Source organism: Sturnira hondurensis, unplaced genomic scaffold (genome assembly GCF_014824575.4).
Source record: "Sturnira hondurensis isolate 20B ecotype Veracruz unplaced genomic scaffold, ASM1482457v3 Scaffold0000867, whole genome shotgun sequence".
Lineage (NCBI taxonomy): Eukaryota > Metazoa > Chordata > Mammalia > Chiroptera > Phyllostomidae > Sturnira > Sturnira hondurensis.
The window spans coordinates 1,351,077-1,368,260 of record NW_028073498.1 but is presented as its reverse complement, the minus strand read 5'-3'; the positions used below and the strand labels follow the sequence as shown (position 1 = coordinate 1,368,260).

The window sequence follows — 17,184 nt, the reverse complement described above, 5'->3', positions numbered from 1 at the left end:
TGTTGTTGGAAGCCTCTTTGTTAGTGACATTTTATTTTGCAATTCAACTTTCAGTCATTTAATACTATTGAGTAGTTATTATGTATTAGGCATTATGCTGGATGCCGAGGACACATCAGAAAATAGGATATAGTCCTTGCTTTCAACAAAGTTCACAGTTAGTAATACCTTCAGACATTTTACTAGTTTTTAACAAGGGGAGGGAAGAAACTTTGTCTTGGAGACTTAAACTCTAAAAACTTCCTTTATATCTCTAATTTTAGTTATTCCTATAAATTCCTTTGATATATAAAGCTGTATGATTGTCATAATCTATAAATGCTTAGAAAATTAAGTATTGGAAGGGTCCTTAAAGAACAATTTGACTAAACTAACCTAATTCATCTAATATATGTGAAAACTAAGACTGGAAGAGGGAAAGTGATTTAAGGTCACTTACCTGCCATGTTTTTATTTTTATGAGCTTTCTCCCAAGTCATTTACAACTTTGGAGGTATCATTGTAACTAGTGCTTTTATAAATCTATGCTTGACTGACATCTTTCTCATTTATCTTCCCTCAATCTCTGCTGGGACAGCCATCACATTCACTTCATTACCCTTTCTTCAAAGCTTAGTGGAAGCAGTCTTTCATTAAAGGGTCTGTCTCTTTTTTTAATGCCTCAACTGAGACCTCACCCCTATAATATTTCCTCCTTTGCCACTGACTTGCAGTCTTCCCTATTTTGAGTCAACTGCTCCAGTAAAACTGTCCTATAAATTACCAGTAGTTTGTCTTCCTCCTTCACTAACAAGATGGAAAACTATCTAGTACCTTCTAAACTCCCCCAAAGAACCATCCCTACCACTACACTTAAGCTGTAACCTTGAACAGTGAACTCCTTGCAACTGTTAGTAGTCTTGCTCCTTTTTTCATTCTTCTTGACTTTTCAATGTCATTTTACAATATTTCGGTAAAAAAAAGTCGCCTAGGGAGTCAGAAGGATCTCAGTTTAAATCCAGATTCTACCTCATACTAGCACTAAGATCTTAGGCAAGTTATTTAACCATGCTAAACTTTATTCAGCTGTAAAATAGGGATAATCACAATTCCCACTTTACAGGGTTACTGTGAGGACTAAATAGGATCATACACATAAAGTTATTAACCATGCCAGTTATACAAGAGGAAAAAGGTGTTGTTTTCCTTTTCCTCTTCTTAAAATTCCTTTCATTTGGCATAATAAGTTATACTACTCTTTCTACCCTCTCATCTTCTTTTCTCTTTAATTGAAATATATTTGACATATAACATTGTATAAATTTAAGGTATACAAGATGTTAATTTGATAAGCTCATATAATGTAATATGATTGCCACTGTAGCAATAATTAGTCCCTCTATCATGTTACATAATTATCATTTCCACCACATGATCCAGAAATTCCACTTCTGGGTATACAACCAAAGGAAATGAAAACAGGATATTGAAGAGATATATGCACTTGCATGTTTACTGAATCACTGTTCTCAATAGCCAAGATGTGGAAACAACCTAGTTGTCCATCGGTGGATGAAATGAAGAAGATGTGGTATATATATATATATGTGTGTGTGTGTGTGTGTGTGTGTGTGTGTGTACATATATACACACATACACAATGGAATATTATTTAGCCATGAGAAGGAAGGAACCCTTCCATGGGAGACAACATGGATGAAACTTGAGCACATCATGCCAAGTGAAATAGAGAAAGTGAAACAGAAAGTCAAGTACTTTATTTAATCTCATTTATATGTGGAATCTGAAAAAGCCAAACTTGTGAAAACAGAGAATACAGTATGGTTACCAGAGATGGGGGGGACAGGACAAATTCTGTTTAAGGGTAAATACAAACTTGCAATAGGTAGTAAATAAGTCCTATAGATCTAATGCACAATACAGTAAATATGGAGAACAATATTATATTATATTCATCAAACTTGCTAAAAGACTAGAACTTAATTATTTCAACCACTAAAAGAAACAACAAAATGTAATGGGAGAAAAATTGTGCAAACTATTTATCAGATAAGGATTTAATATCTTAAAAAAACTCACACAATTCAATAACAACAATAAAAACCCCAAACAATCTACTTAAAAAATGGACAGAGGAACTAAATAGACTTTTTCCCCATGAAAAAATCCAAATGGCCAACAGGTATGTGAAAAACAGCTCAACATCACTAATCATCAGGGAAATGTAAATAAAAATTGCAATGAGATATCACCTAGTGCCTATTAGAATGACTATCATCAAGAAACTGACAGTAACTGGAGAGGAAGGGGGAGAAGGGCAATAGGGGATAATGGTTGGGGGGGCATCAAGAAACATGTAGGAAGGACAAATGGACAATGCGAAAGGGGTGGGAGGCAGGGGTGGGTTGGGCATGGGGGCATGGTGGGCTAAAAATGGAGACAATTGTACTTGAACAATAATAAAAACAAAACAAAACAAAACCCCCAAAATAACAGCAAAAAAAGAAGTGTTGGCAAGGATGTGGGGAAAAAGGGAACCCTTATGTACTGTTGGTGGGAATGTAAATTGGTTCAGCCACCATGAAATAGAGTATGAAGGTTCCTCAAAATACTAAAAATAGATCTACCTTCCTCTTTTAAACTTTACCTTTGTATTGTTTCTTAAGATCTCAGCTTCAATACACCCTTCACTCTATGTTAATGACACCCAAATCAATTACATCTAGTTCTAACTGCTGAAACAAATTAGTTCATCCTCATTATCTTCACATCTCTCTGGGATATTTCTACCGATATATTCCACCTTCATTTCAAACTCATCAAGTCTAAAATCAAACTCATCTTTCTTCTCCCAACACAGAGTCCTTCTTCCATGCTTCTTTTAATACCACTATCTCTCTACACATCGACCAAAAGTTAATTTTTGATTCTTTTCTTTCATCCTCTTTATTTTTTCATTCAGCCACTAAATCTTATATTATCAAAATACCTTTCACTTGTCCCTTCCAAAAAGAGCTGCTTTTATCATACCACTTCCCTACCCGCAAATCTTCAAGTTCTCCAATGCCTCCTAGACAAAGTCCAAGTTCTTCACTATAGTCTTTATATCCAAAGTTAGCCAATTTCCTCTCCCTATGTGAATGTCCCACTAACTCTAGAATAAAACATGCCCATCATTATCTTTCCCAATGATACCTCAGCTTTAAAATTTCCATCTTCTTCCTTCTCATGTACTCATATCCTCACTTTCAGGGTTCAGCTCAGGTGCAACCACCCATGAAACTACTACTGACTATTCCGGCTCTGCATGTGTGTCTTATTCTATAAACTTCTACTACATATTTTTCCTCAGTCACACATTGCCCTGCTCTATTATTTAATTCTTTCATGTGGTGATGTGGTGTGTGCATTGTCCTTATCCTTGAGACAACATTGTGATCAGGAATATCTCATACTTCCATTTTGTCTAGAACAATGCTGGATATATAAAAGTAGCTCACTAAATACATGTTCAATGAAAAACATATACAAATAGGAGCCATAAAAAAATCTCAGTACAAATAACTATTCTAGCCCTTAACTTACAAGCCCTGCTTCAAATCCTACAGAGAGTCGAAAAGCCACGATCAGTCTGGAAACTGAAGATTTGCATCCCTAAATTATGTTACAGAAAAAGTAGTTGATAAGGTACCTATGTGCTTTTATGGATTCATTTACAATATTTGAAAAAAAAAGCCCATGCAAAGGTTAAATCTACAAAATTGTAAACATATTACAACACAGAAATTCTTTTCTTAAAAAAATTCAATTTTGTACCATGCTTTGCAGCTCTAGTTGGTAAATTTTAAAATAATATTGCGGCAAGACTGCTAATAATGCTATGTTTAATTTGTAGAAAAACAGGTATATCTGAATAATTTAATTTCGGTTGCATTATAATTGTATTGCTTGTATAATATGTGCTAGAATTTGTTAAGTATTAGGGATACCCAAAAGATAGACTTTGTTCTCAAGAAGCTCAGTTCATAAAACTATAAAATCGACAACAATAAATGATAATTGGCACATTCCAGTCATGAACCAAATGCTAAGCAGTCTGGTTGGGCTGAACCACAATATTTGTGGTAGCAAAAGGAGGCAATAAGACTGAGGGGATAGGTTGAGGCTGACCACAAACAATGTCTCTAGCGCTCCCTGAAAGAGAGGTGAAATGTAAACATAGTGTTTTAGAAAGATAATTGTGTCAACTTGGAGGACAAAACGAAAATGGTAGACTATTGAGTCAGAGAGACAATCTGTAGTAATTTAAGCGAGGAATACAGAAAATTTTAACTGAAAAAAATCAGTGGAAATAAAAAAGGATGGAAAAACAAATTTATACTAGCACCAATCAGTAGGTTCATATATAAAAGGATATCTTCCCCGACTACTTTGGCACCAGAGAGCAGAAGTATACAAAGAATTTATTCTTAGACTCTTACCTGATATTACTATTACTTTTATTCCAAAGTCTGATGGGTAAAAACAGTTACTCCACAAATTGAGAACAAAAGTGGGCAGCATTTTTCAAAACTTTCAAGTATCACAGAGGGTGAAAGTCAAGTTACTCTACCACATTCCAACCATTATTCATCATAAGTTAGTTACTCTTTAAAAAGGATGTGAACTTAAAGGAAGTTAGTCTATTCTGTAAGACACAGAGGCATTACATTTTAAAAGTGTGATTGCTTCTACTTAGCACTTTCACTGGTGAATATGTAGTGAGATACAGATCTATTTCATTCCATTCTTTCCGTGTTGGCTCATAAAGTAAAATTTAAAAAATGAATTAACATATGAACAAGTATAAAGGACACATGGACAATAACTAAGGGTGGGGGGTGGAAAGGGGAGGGAGGCGGGGAGCATGGGGCGGGGGCGGGCAGGGTTGGGAATATAAGACAGAAACCTGTACTTGAACAAGAATTAAATAAAAAAATTATATTAAAAAATGAATTAACATATACAATGAGAGAGCATAATGCTTTTCCTGAACAAAGATATTACAAAGCTATTGAATAGTTGCAGAGATTCTTTGAACGTAACCATATCACACAGATAAGCATTTAAGCTAATTATTTCATATTTTTTACCATGTGGCACTATGTTATTGTGGGGTCAGAAACTGAAATAATTAAATGCAGAAATATCTAATTAATTTCAACAAATGGCTTATTACAGATTGGATCTCAGTAAGAACCTACCCAGGTATGTTTCTATAGAGCCTTAAATTATTGAAAACACATAATCACTATTAAGAAAATAAATAGCAAGCGCGGGCCTGCGAACCAGACGTTTGCGGTTCGATTCCCAGTCAGGGGACATTCCTGGGTTGTAGGCCAGTTCCCAGCAGGGGCCAGTTCCCAGCAGGGGATGCACGAGAAGCAACCATACATTGATGTTTCTCTTCCTCTCTCCTTCCCTTCCCCTCTAAAGATAAATAAAATAAAATATTAAAAAAAAAAAAAAAAAAAAAAAAAAAAAAAAAAAAAAAAAAAGAAAATAAATAGCAGTAGGTCAAAAAAGCGAAAACCAATTCAGCTCTGCTTTAATTGGTAATAAGAAAGTAGAATCTAAGCAAGAAAGATGTACATTTCTCTAAAGCAATAAATAAATACATAATAAATAAATATTCAAGATATTTCTAATAACATATCCTCAAAAAAAGATTAGTATGTGCTAGGAAACAATCAACCCTGATGGCAAAATGTAATACTTGTGTACTCAACAGCATGGAGCAGCTTCCACTCAAATCCCACCCTCTTAAAGAATGACTTGCATTAGCCGATGAGTGGACCACTGGTAGGGTGTACTGGGACTTTTAGCTTGAGTGGGAAAGAACGAGTTTCTTGTCCTGTCTATTTTCACATCTTCATTTGGAAAACATAAAAATTAAAGGCAACAATTATAGTAACCCTTTAAAGATGTTTAGTAACCTTTTAAAGATATATAAAGATATACAATGTTGTAAAGTTTTTCTAAACCCTTATATATCTTACTTGGTCCTCACAATACATATCTTAACAGATAAGGAAGCTGAGGTCCAGAGTTAGGATAGTGCCAGTTAACAAGAGGAGAGACTATAATCCAGGTGTCCCGACTCCCAAAGCAGCACCTTTCTCTCAAATTACATAGTTAGGGTCCTTCCAAAATATAACTGGAAGTCAGTGTTGGTAAAACACTGAGTATTAAACAACTCTATAGTAAGAAGAAAATTATTTCCATTATTTGTATGTAATTATTATAATACTTCTTGAATAATACTCCCGATATTTCCAGTGAAAGTAACAAAAATATTTTGTAGTTTATGAGTCATGAAGTATTTTTGTGGATTTTCAAAATAGATCGCTAAATAAAATTAGGTCTTGTCAATTGTATTTATACTTCAGTAGTTACTTCTGTAAACAAAAGTGCTCTCAATTTTACGACACTATCTGGAAGGAGTTCAACAACACGTTGTTAATACTCCTACAAAATAATTTTAAAGCTCCATGGGAATTTAGATTTGCAAAGTTATTAGGATGTGACCTTTCCCTTAGATTTCTTATTTTAGGATTGACTTAACATGGTATTTCCCCACTGGGAGCTGTTGTACTTCCTTCGCAGATAAGAAAAATAGCAATCACAAATTATAGTGAGTAAACTTAGGGAAACATATATTTCTGCAATGCTGATGAAACTAAAATCTTAAAATTTATGTATTTAAAGAACCACACTACGTATTCCTTGGGTTTGAGAGGAAAGCCATGTGGCTTGCTAACAAAAGAAAACAAAAGTTATGCCATTATGGTATTTCCCTGAAATTTATTCCTAATTGTTTCTTGTCCCAGCTACTAAGTCTTATGACTTTTAAAGATTATTAAAGAGTTTACGTCACTAAATTTCCTATGTTCTGCCTACTGGGAGTATAAAAGTTTAAAAATATCAAACTTTTAAGAATTTAAGTGACTTTGGATCACAAGATCTGGACTGAAGGACAAGGAATTTATGAGTGTAAAGATAAAAACTAGAATTACACTAAAGAGATCACAGTTGCTTCACATATGTTCTATAATGGCTTCCAATTATTCATCTCTTACTATAGAATACTGTGGTCAAATTTGTGCACATTATTTTTAACACATGAGTTATTAGAAATATCCAAAGAATCAAGGATACTATAGCTAGGACTACAGAGCTCATTATTAGCAGTTTCTTAAAAATGCAAACGAAATTGTGGAAGAGGAGATAATGAAGACACATATTTTTCCTAACTAGTCCAACTAGGTGCCAAAACAGTAATTTTATACAATGTTAGTTAATAAAACATTAAAATTAAGAAATTATGAAAGATTTAAAATATTTTGTTATGAGAATGAAAATGTGGGATATAAATGAAAATTAAGTGATCAGCAATTTTTTTGTATCCTCTCTTATCAGACATACTTGAACATTAGGCTTTATTAAAATTACTACTCTGAGAACACTGCTTTATTTAAATCATTACTCAAGAATCTCAAATAACCAACCTCTTCGTCTACCATGTACTATAGAGTTTAACAAAATGTTAACTCATAATTTCAATATCACAGGAGTTTTTCTTTCAGGCTTGATTTTTAGGAATTAATCCTCTATATTTTATAGTTGTAAATGACACTTTTAAGTAAAGACAGTACCCACTGTGATGAACTTTCACATTTTTCCAGAAAATATTATGTAGTTTGGACATGGCTAAGTTTTAAAATATTGTTTTTGAATCTAAAGAGAATTTAGAAGTCATTTATCACAACCCCTAATTTTGTAGACATTGAGGGTTAGGAATAGCAATGCATTTACTTTCTCAAATATTACAGAGACTTATAAAATATGTGGGTATATATGTGTTCAGAACTGAAAGGCAACTTGTAGAAATTAAAATAGTTTGAATAAGAATGTGAAGATTATAGATAATTTTTGCTTTAAAATGATCCTTATTGTTATTATATTGCTTATTTGATATTTAAAAATACAATATACTGTACCATAGTTAAAAGCTATAATTTCTATTTCATGTTATTAACAGTAACTTAACCCTCAACTGAAAGTTTAGAATGAAAAAAGACAATCACCCATAATCTTTTCCTATTTATTGTAATATATTTAACCACACAATTTTGAGCCTTAACATTTGTACTTATATCTTTATTCTAAAATTAATATTACTCCAAAATATTCAAATCACAAATTTAAAATACTTAATTTAAATAATTTTTAAAAACCTGGTTTGTATTACAATGCTCTAGAAGTTTTATTTTTAAAAATCTGTATTTTCAAATGCAGTATTTGATTTTAACAACTAGCAACATGTGGACGTAAAGGCTGTGAGGCACCCACAGCAGCACAATCTTTGCATTTTATTTAAATTTGTCACAGTGTTAGGAAATAAGCTGCAACTTCCCTGCAATTAAGTAGGTGTTTTTCTAACAACAACAACAAAAAAACCCACCCCAAACCCCATATTTTTCTGACACCTAAACAATCTGTGGAACTCCTCTCCACCCTCATCTCACTATAACGCACACAAAGCCATGGCTGAACAGTAAAACATTTTAATGAATAGAAATCATTTACTTATTTATTTATTTAATTTTTAGCGAGACAGGGAGGGAGGAAGGGAGGGAGAAAGAGAGGGAGAGAAACATCAACGTGTGAGAGAAACAATTACCTCTTGCAATGCCACCAGCGGAACACCTGGCCTGCAACCCAGGCATGTGCCCTGACTGGGAATCAAACCAGTGACCTTTTGGTTCGCAGGCTGATGCTCAATCCACTGAGCCACAACAGCTAGGGCAGAAATTGTTTAAATACATACTTTGGAAATAAGTTTTTGTTCATTTTGCTACTAATATATCCTCAGAGCAATTTGAAATGTCATAAGAATAATTCAAAAATAACAGTTCCTCAAACCCTTTAGATAGAAATTTCTCTTTCAGTGACTTAGCTAGAGTAAATGATTAAAGTGAAATATATGCATGAAGATACTCACTATATGTAACAACATTAGGATAAGTAGTAATTGTATAATAATAAAAAAGTAAAACCACCTAAAAGTGGCTTAGTAAATCGTCTACTAAGATGAACGATTGTGTTGCCATTATGAAAAATTAGAAAACCAGGCAGACTCAAAGGAAGATTTATATGACCTAATAGAGTAAGAAGCAAAAATGCTACTACATATACCATAATTGTCAGTAAGTAAAAAATGTAAACATGCTAACAAGAATTGGAAGGAATTATGCAGAAGTAAGAATAGTAGTGAGTAAGTGTGGTATTTTTATTTCAAAAAAATACTTTCACAAGTTTTTGATAATAAAAATGTCTTAAAACAATTTAATGTAAAATGAAACAAACCCAATGGCCAAAATTCAAAAGCAAAAGTCATTTGTTCTAGTTCTTAATCTTATTTCCAAATGTATCACCTACTTGCCTTTAAGGTTTTAAAAGTAAACATTATCGTGTTCTAATCCTGAAGCCCTGAATTCATATACAGCAGTATAGCTAAGCAGAGTTTATTTACAGAGGGCAGGACTAAACTTTGCATGTAAGCATATACAGAAAATGATAAAGATCATTGTGTCCTATTAGTAATTTACAGAATTGTGATTTGCTCCACCCAGTATGCCTATAATTGAATTCCTCAACCATAAAATCATTGGGACCAAACAAGTTCCAATATCTTTTATCTAAATCCTTTTTTCTCCCTTACCATCAGTTAACATATTTCTTATGGGGCTTTTCTTCTTTTTATAGATTCATTTGTCTTAGTTATAAATTAACTCCACACTCAACTCTCCCAACCAGCTCTACTGTTTCCTGTGGACCAGGTTTCTTTTTACTTGCACAATTTATGACTTAGGGGCCACTTAAACTGCCAGTTGGAAAATGATGTCCAGAGAATCATCTCCAGATTTTAAAAAAAAGATTCCCAAGGATAAGTGCCCACAGGCAGAGACTCACCTCGCAGCGGGACACCCTGGCAAAGCAGTGGGATGTCACTGCTGCACTAACTCTTCATTCCCCTCCACCTCTCTTCCCACTCCAGCCCTGGTAACCACCATTCTACTTTGTTATTTCTTGTTTCACCCCAAATCTGTGAACTAGTGTAATTTACTAAATTGGTTTAACACACAAGAGAGTTACCAGCAAAAAAATTTAGGGAACAATCTGTAATACTTATCAGCATTTCATTTTTCATGCCCTAACACTTAAATTCAGACCAAATACTCATTTTCAGATGCCAAAGTACATATCTGTCTCTTACTTTGTCTTTCAAGAGCTTGGTCTTTTGATTTTAAGTGGCTTTAGATTTTTCTAAACTTAAACTGATTTTCTAAACCAACTTAATGCTACTATCAATTTCTTTTCAGAATAAAAGTTCCCTTAGTACTACTTGTATTCACTGAATTCCCATACATTTTACCTAAAAAAATATGATATTCTCTCATTTTTACTGTTTAAATATAAGACTACTAATTCTACATTCTTCTTCAAATGTTGTCTTGGGTCATGAAGACTGGTTGACCAAGAGATTATTAATAAGATCTAAATACTTTCACAGTTTTGGTTTGAACATTTAAATCAGACATGACTGTCACCAACCAAAAATTTTGTTAAGAGGTAGTTCCAAAGGAGACAGAGCCTTGTGGAATTTTCCTGCTCACGGGTCTTCCAGCAGACCAGAACTGACTGAAGTATTAAATGGAGATAAAACTTGTGGAGGTGAGGATGGCAGTGTGTATGGAAACAATATCCCTGCTTCTCTCTGTTTTAAGATATGCAAACAACCAGAACTGTTTATTTTTAAGGAACTGTTTATTTTTAAATAATCTGAAGCTTACAGAAAAGTTACAAAGATAGTAGGGAAAGTTTCCACGTACTCTTCACCTAGCTTCTTCTCCTGGTGTTACATTACACATTACGACCACAGCACAGTGATCAAACATTACACATTATGATTATAGCACAGTGATCAAACTAATAAATTAACACTGGCACAATACTATAAGCTACTTTACTTAGATTTCACCTTTTTCCCCACTAATGTCCTTTCTCACTTTCAGGATCCGATCTAGGATCCCACACTGCATTTGTTGCCACGTTTCCTTATTCTCCTTCAAATCTTTGGTAGCTCCTTGGTGTGTTTTTTTTAATAGCTTCATTGAGGCCTAAGTGATATATGAAACACTGCACATATTTAATGTACAGTTCTTCTGTCTTTACTTGTCTTTTATGCCCTTGACACTGTTGAAGAATGCTGGTCAGGTATTTTGTAGAATGTCTCTCCCTTTAGGTTTATTTATCTAAGGCTAAGGTTTTCTCACGATTCAACTGTGTTTATGAAATTTTGGAAGAATACCAAAGGCACGATGTGCCCTTTTCAGGACAATTTATCAGGGGGATATGACCTCAATATGTCTTATTACTGCTGATGTTAACCTTCAGCACTTGGTTAAGCTAGCGTCTGCCAAGATTCTCTACTATAAAGATAGTATTTTCCCCTGTGCAATTAATAAATATGTGGGGGAAGATACTTTGAGATTATGTACATATTCTGCTTTTCCTTACACTTTAACCAATTTTAGTATTTATCTTGCCTGCAGCAATTATTACTGTGGTTCTTTAATGGCAATTTTCTATTTCCCTCATTCCTTTTACATTTACTAATTTAAATTATTCTGTAAGGGGCAGTTCTCTTTCCATTTGTTTACTTACTCAGCATTTATTTATATCAGTATGAAATCATGCATGTATATTTTATATGGGGGGTTATAATCTAGTACTACAGTTACCTTCTTTATTGCTCAAATTATCCCAGCTTTGGCCATTGGGAGCCAGAACACAACTATTGCACATTGAAGCTACTTTCGCCCTTATGACCAGGAAGCACAGTTGCATAGCCTACAGGGAAGCAGGCAGGATGTTTTAATTTTTATCCCCATTTAGTTATAAGTACCAGGAACTTAAAATAATATGCTTGTACTTGAGACTTATTTCTAAAGATATGAGTTATTTCTCAACTCCTAGGTCACTTTCCTATCTTTGTTTTGTCTTAGGCAAATAAATTACTGTGTTTTCCCTCAACTGACTAGTAACTTATACAGTAGAAAGTATTCTGATAGTCAAAATAAAAGCTCTTTATGAAATTTTACAGTGCAATATTATGAAAAATTTGCATGTTATTTTAAAAAGATACTTTTAAAAACACTTATTGTAATACATTCTGAGTTTACCTACCATTCAACGGTGACTCTTGTTGGAGAAAATGGCCTTCTCGTATATCTGTGGTTTAGAATTAGCCTTTTTCAAATCTAAACAATAAAAAAGAAAGAAGATTTTTTAATATACATATTCAAAATTCTTAGACAACCATGGTTTCCAAAGTGTATAAGCACAAATAAATTTTTTTTGTTGGATTTCATTCTGAATGTTTGCTTTCCCTGAACTTGGTTTTGTATTTTCTAGAAGTAACCAGTAGGCTACTAACTGTAGAATCTACCCATAGACACATTTATTAGATTGATTTTGCCCACTCTCTGAGTTCTGTCATTGATCATGAGTTAAGGTCCTATCTCATCCATCTTTTACATCATATTAATAATGAAACCTATATTATTGTACAGACATAAGAAAAACTTATTGTAAAAGGATTAATAACCTCAAAAGACAGATGTTTGATACAACTTCTGCACAGCAAAAATAACATTAAGATATAACCTCATTCTAGATGGCACATGTCTGTTAAGCCTAAGGTAAAGTACAGTGATGTGTCATAACTAGTTAGAGACAGTAGATGCAGCATATTCCATGTGAAGCAGATTTTTAAAAGGAAGACCCAGAGAGCACATTATCTAAGTAAAAGTGCCAAAGGTCTCAGGGTATATATCCTTGGCTCTTATGAAGGATTCGGAGATCCTAGAATAGCTGTTCATTCCCTGAAGACAAAACAGCATTTACTGCCAGAAGTCTAATCATCAGGGCCTCGACAGACGCAATATCCAGGCTCAATGTTCTGAACAGTCTAACTTATGAAAAACTCTATTTTTTTAATTCTGCACCTTTCAAACTGAACCTTGCAAAAACTATTCTGTTATCCATGACATAAAAGTAGAATATGAATATTAAATGTCTTCCCATTCTGTATTTCTAATATGAAAACATATAAACTATAGCCAATGTATTTTATTTGATTATTGTTTCTCTGACATTGTTTACTACTTTTGTTTGGAAATGGAAAACCTCTTAATGTACACTCAATATCAGTCATAAAGTAACCATTTGTTTTTAGAATGGGACATATTCTTCTACAGAAAGAGCTAATATGTCAGTGTTTTAGGCCTGTATGTTTTGTTTTCTGTCTGCTGACCTGTATCATAGCAATTTATATATGTACTCTCTGATTTGCTGTCAAAACAAAAGTGGTATCCACACCAAAAATGTTCATTATATATAACATGTATAACACCTGAGAAACAACTTTATAATGGATGACCACTTTGATGTTTTTTTTTACATGTAAGTCAACTATAAAGGGCTTTATATATATGAAAATAATAGGAAAGATGATTAAAAGGAATTTCTGGACGAAATCTCTATTTGAAGAATTAAAAGAACGCTGACTCCAGGTTAAGATTTTTATAATAGCTTTTCTTGACATTTGTCACAATTTCCCTTTGAAATATATGTGAACTAATTAATAAGTAATGAAAATAAGGAAGAAAGTAAAGATTTTTGGAAACTTCTATTTATTCCTAGCTTGTAGCCCTAAGAGTTGAATCAAACAGAAAATTAGCTGGCTTCCACAACTTTCAGAGGCAGACAGAATTCCATCATCTTTCTCAAAACTCTATCTCATGACTAAGATAGGTAATCTCTTCCTGTATTCATTCAGCATTGCACTGTACCATAGAAGATATAGTTTCCATGCATACATTTTATTTACATATTTTATATATAATATATATTTCTAATCCTCATCTGAGGATATAGTTTATTGATTTTTCTTAGAGAAAGAGAGAGAGGAAGGGGGCGGACAGAGAGTGAGAGACAGACAGACAGACAGAAAGAGAAAGAGAGAAAAATATCCACATGAAACACTGTCTGGCTGCCTCCCACACATACCCTGACTGGGGATGGAACCTACAACCTTTTGTTGTACAGGATGACACTCTAACCAACTGAGTCACCTGGCCAGGGCAGACATATTTTACTTTATAAATAAATATACCATAAATTTATTTATTATATTAATCTTAAATAAAATTGCATGTGTTGATGATAACTTATATTCAAGTACCTGGTTGATGATATATTAATAGATTATATTAATATTTATTATATTCATTTTGTAGGTATACTAAAATACTATTAAATTATATTATAAAATGTAGTATTTATTTTAACAGAGGACAGGAACAAGATCCATTCTGTACCTTTCAAATTTCTTTTTTTCCCATTTTTTATTTAATTATTTTTCAAGTACAGTTTTCTGTCTATTACTCCCATTCCCTCCCATCCCCCACAATCCCCCCTCCCTCCCATTTCCACACTTCTCAGTTGTTGTCCATGTATCCTTTATATATGTTCCTTTAAATCCCTCCCCTATTTCCCCTGAAATTCCCTCCCCTCTCCCCTCTGGTCACTGTCAGCCTGTTCTCTATTTCAGTGTCTTTGGTTATATTTTGCTTGCTTGTTTGTTTTGTTGTTTAGCTTCCTGTTAAAGGTGAGATCATATGGTATTTGTCCTTCAACACCTGGCTTATTTCACCCAGCATAATGCTTTCCAATTCCATCCATGATGTTGCAAAAGGTAGGAGCTCCTTCTTTCTTTCTGCAGCATAAAATTCCATTGTGTATATGTACCATAGTTTTTTGATCCATTCATTTACTGACGGGCACCTAGGTCGCTTCCAACTCTTGGCTATTGTAAATTGTGCTGCTATGAACATTGGGGTGCACATGTTCTTTGGGATTGGTGTTTTAGGGTTCTTAGGATACAATCCTAGCAGTGGAATTGCTAGGTCAAAAGGCAAGTCCAATTTTAGTTTTCTGGGAAAATTCCATACTGTTTTCCATAATGGTTGTACCAGTCTGCAATCCCACCAACAGTGGACCAGAGTCCCCTTTTCCCCACACCTCTCCAACATTTGTTGTTTATTGCTTTATGATAGCCATTCTCACCGGTGTAAAGTGGTATCTCATTGTAGTTTTAATTTGCATCTCTCTGATAGCAAGCGATATTGAGCATCTTTTCATGTGTTTCTGGATCCTCTGTATGTCCTCCTTGGAGAAGTGTCTGTTCAAGTCCTTTGCCAATTTTTTAACTGGGTTGCTCATCTTCTTTGAGTGGAGTCGAGTGAGTTCTTTATATATTTTGGAGATTAAACCTTTGTCTGAGGTATCATTGGCAAATATGTTTTCCCATACAGTTGGTTGTCTTTTTATTTTAATGCTATTTTCTTTAGCTGTGCAGAAGCTTTTTATTTTGATGAGATCCCATTTGTTTGTTCTTTCCTTTATATTCCTTGCTCTAGGGGACATATCAGTAAAAATGTTGCTGCGTGAAATATCTGATATTTTCCTGCCAATGTTCTCCTCTAGGACTTTAATGGTGTCACGGCTTATATTTAAGTCTTTTATCCACCTTGAATTTATTTTGGTGTATCAAATTTCAAGGATTATAGTTTTTTCATGTTCTCCATCTGGTCAGTTAAATTCAGATTGGTTTATATTTAGATTATAAATCCTCCTGCTCATATAAGAGAATAAGGTTGTGAAGATCCTCACATTTCAACAGAACACATATTAGATAGGGGCTGTTCATATCTACTCTTCCAACTTTTTTATATCTCAATAGAATTTTTACCAGAATCTAAGCAGATAATAATGCAGCAAAAGGGCAATTTCTCAGACTAATTTGTACAAAATGGCATAAATGGTAACACCTGATGTAAGAAATAAAAACAAATTAACAATGGAAACAACTGAAAACTTATCAAAGAATTACCTCTCCCAAAAGCTCTGAGCCTAGATAATTTTATAATTTTGTTTCAAATTTTCAAGGAAGAGATAATTTTCTTGCTATATAAACCGTTTCTGAGTAGGAAAAAATATAGTGACCAAATTAATTTTCAAAAGTAGCATAATACTGATATTAAAAATTCATAAGGACAAAGAGAAAAATACCAACCCCATGTATTAATATTAAGTTAAAATTATAAATAAAATGCTAATCAACAATTTAACAGTATACTAAAAGAATAAACCACCATAATCCAGTTAGATTTACCTCAGAAAGGCAAAGACGATTTAATATTAGAGAGTCTGTTAAAATAATAGGTCAGAGCACTAGGGCAAACTTCAAAAGAAAACATATGACTACCTCAAAAATGAAAAATAACCCTCAAAATTCAACATACAGTCTTGATAATATTTCTTTAAAAAAAAACAAGACTTTAATAACATGAATATTTATTTCAAACTTAATTGTGAAATACTAAAGCAGCATTTCCCCAAGTGTGTTCTTTTCTTTTTCCCCCAGAAATACAAGTTCTTTATTTTAAAAAAAACACACACACAATAGTAATGGAAGGCTTTACTATTCTTTCAGAATTTTGACAAATCAATTTAGCAAAAAGTAAAGACACAGCATTTGAATAATACAAGGAACTTAAAGACAACATTCATTTCTTATGTGATAGAACATTTACAAAAGAAAAAATATTTAGCCCTGACTGTTGTGTCTCAGTGGGTTGGGCACTGACCCCCAAGCCAAAGTGTCTCTAGTTTGATTCTTGGCCACGGCACATGCCTGGGTTATGGGGCCAGTTGGGGGCCTGCAAGAGGCAACTGATCAATGTTCCTCTCCCTTTCTTTCTCCCTTCCTCCCCCTCTCTCTAAAAATAAATAAATAAAATCTTTGAAAAAAACAAATAACAAAAAAACCAATTATTTACCAGCCACTGAAATATCCTTAATAAATTCCCCAAAGCATTTTTGGTCATAATCAAATAACTTTCGGGAAACTTATAAAAATACCAAAATACAAAATCATAGAAATCAGAACTCCTAACTCACTCCCAGATCAAAAAGGCAATTATGAGTTACCTAGAAAGTAATAAAAATTACACT

General features: G+C 33.5%; 1 protein-coding gene across 4 annotated transcripts in view; it reads right to left on the bottom strand.

The window, feature by feature from the left end:
- Positions 1 to 17,184, bottom strand: part of PPARG (peroxisome proliferator activated receptor gamma) — a 145,858-nt gene that overhangs the window by 103,745 nt on the left and 24,929 nt on the right. For 3 of the 4 annotated variants that reach the window (XM_037050824.1, XM_037050816.1, XM_037050830.1), the window contains exon 2: positions 12,292 to 12,365. The exons of the other annotated variant lie outside the window; for it this stretch is intronic. The gene's annotated coding sequence lies outside the window, so the exon portion shown is untranslated. The remainder of the gene's footprint in view (positions 1 to 12,291; positions 12,366 to 17,184) is intronic. 4 annotated transcript variants of the gene reach the window in all.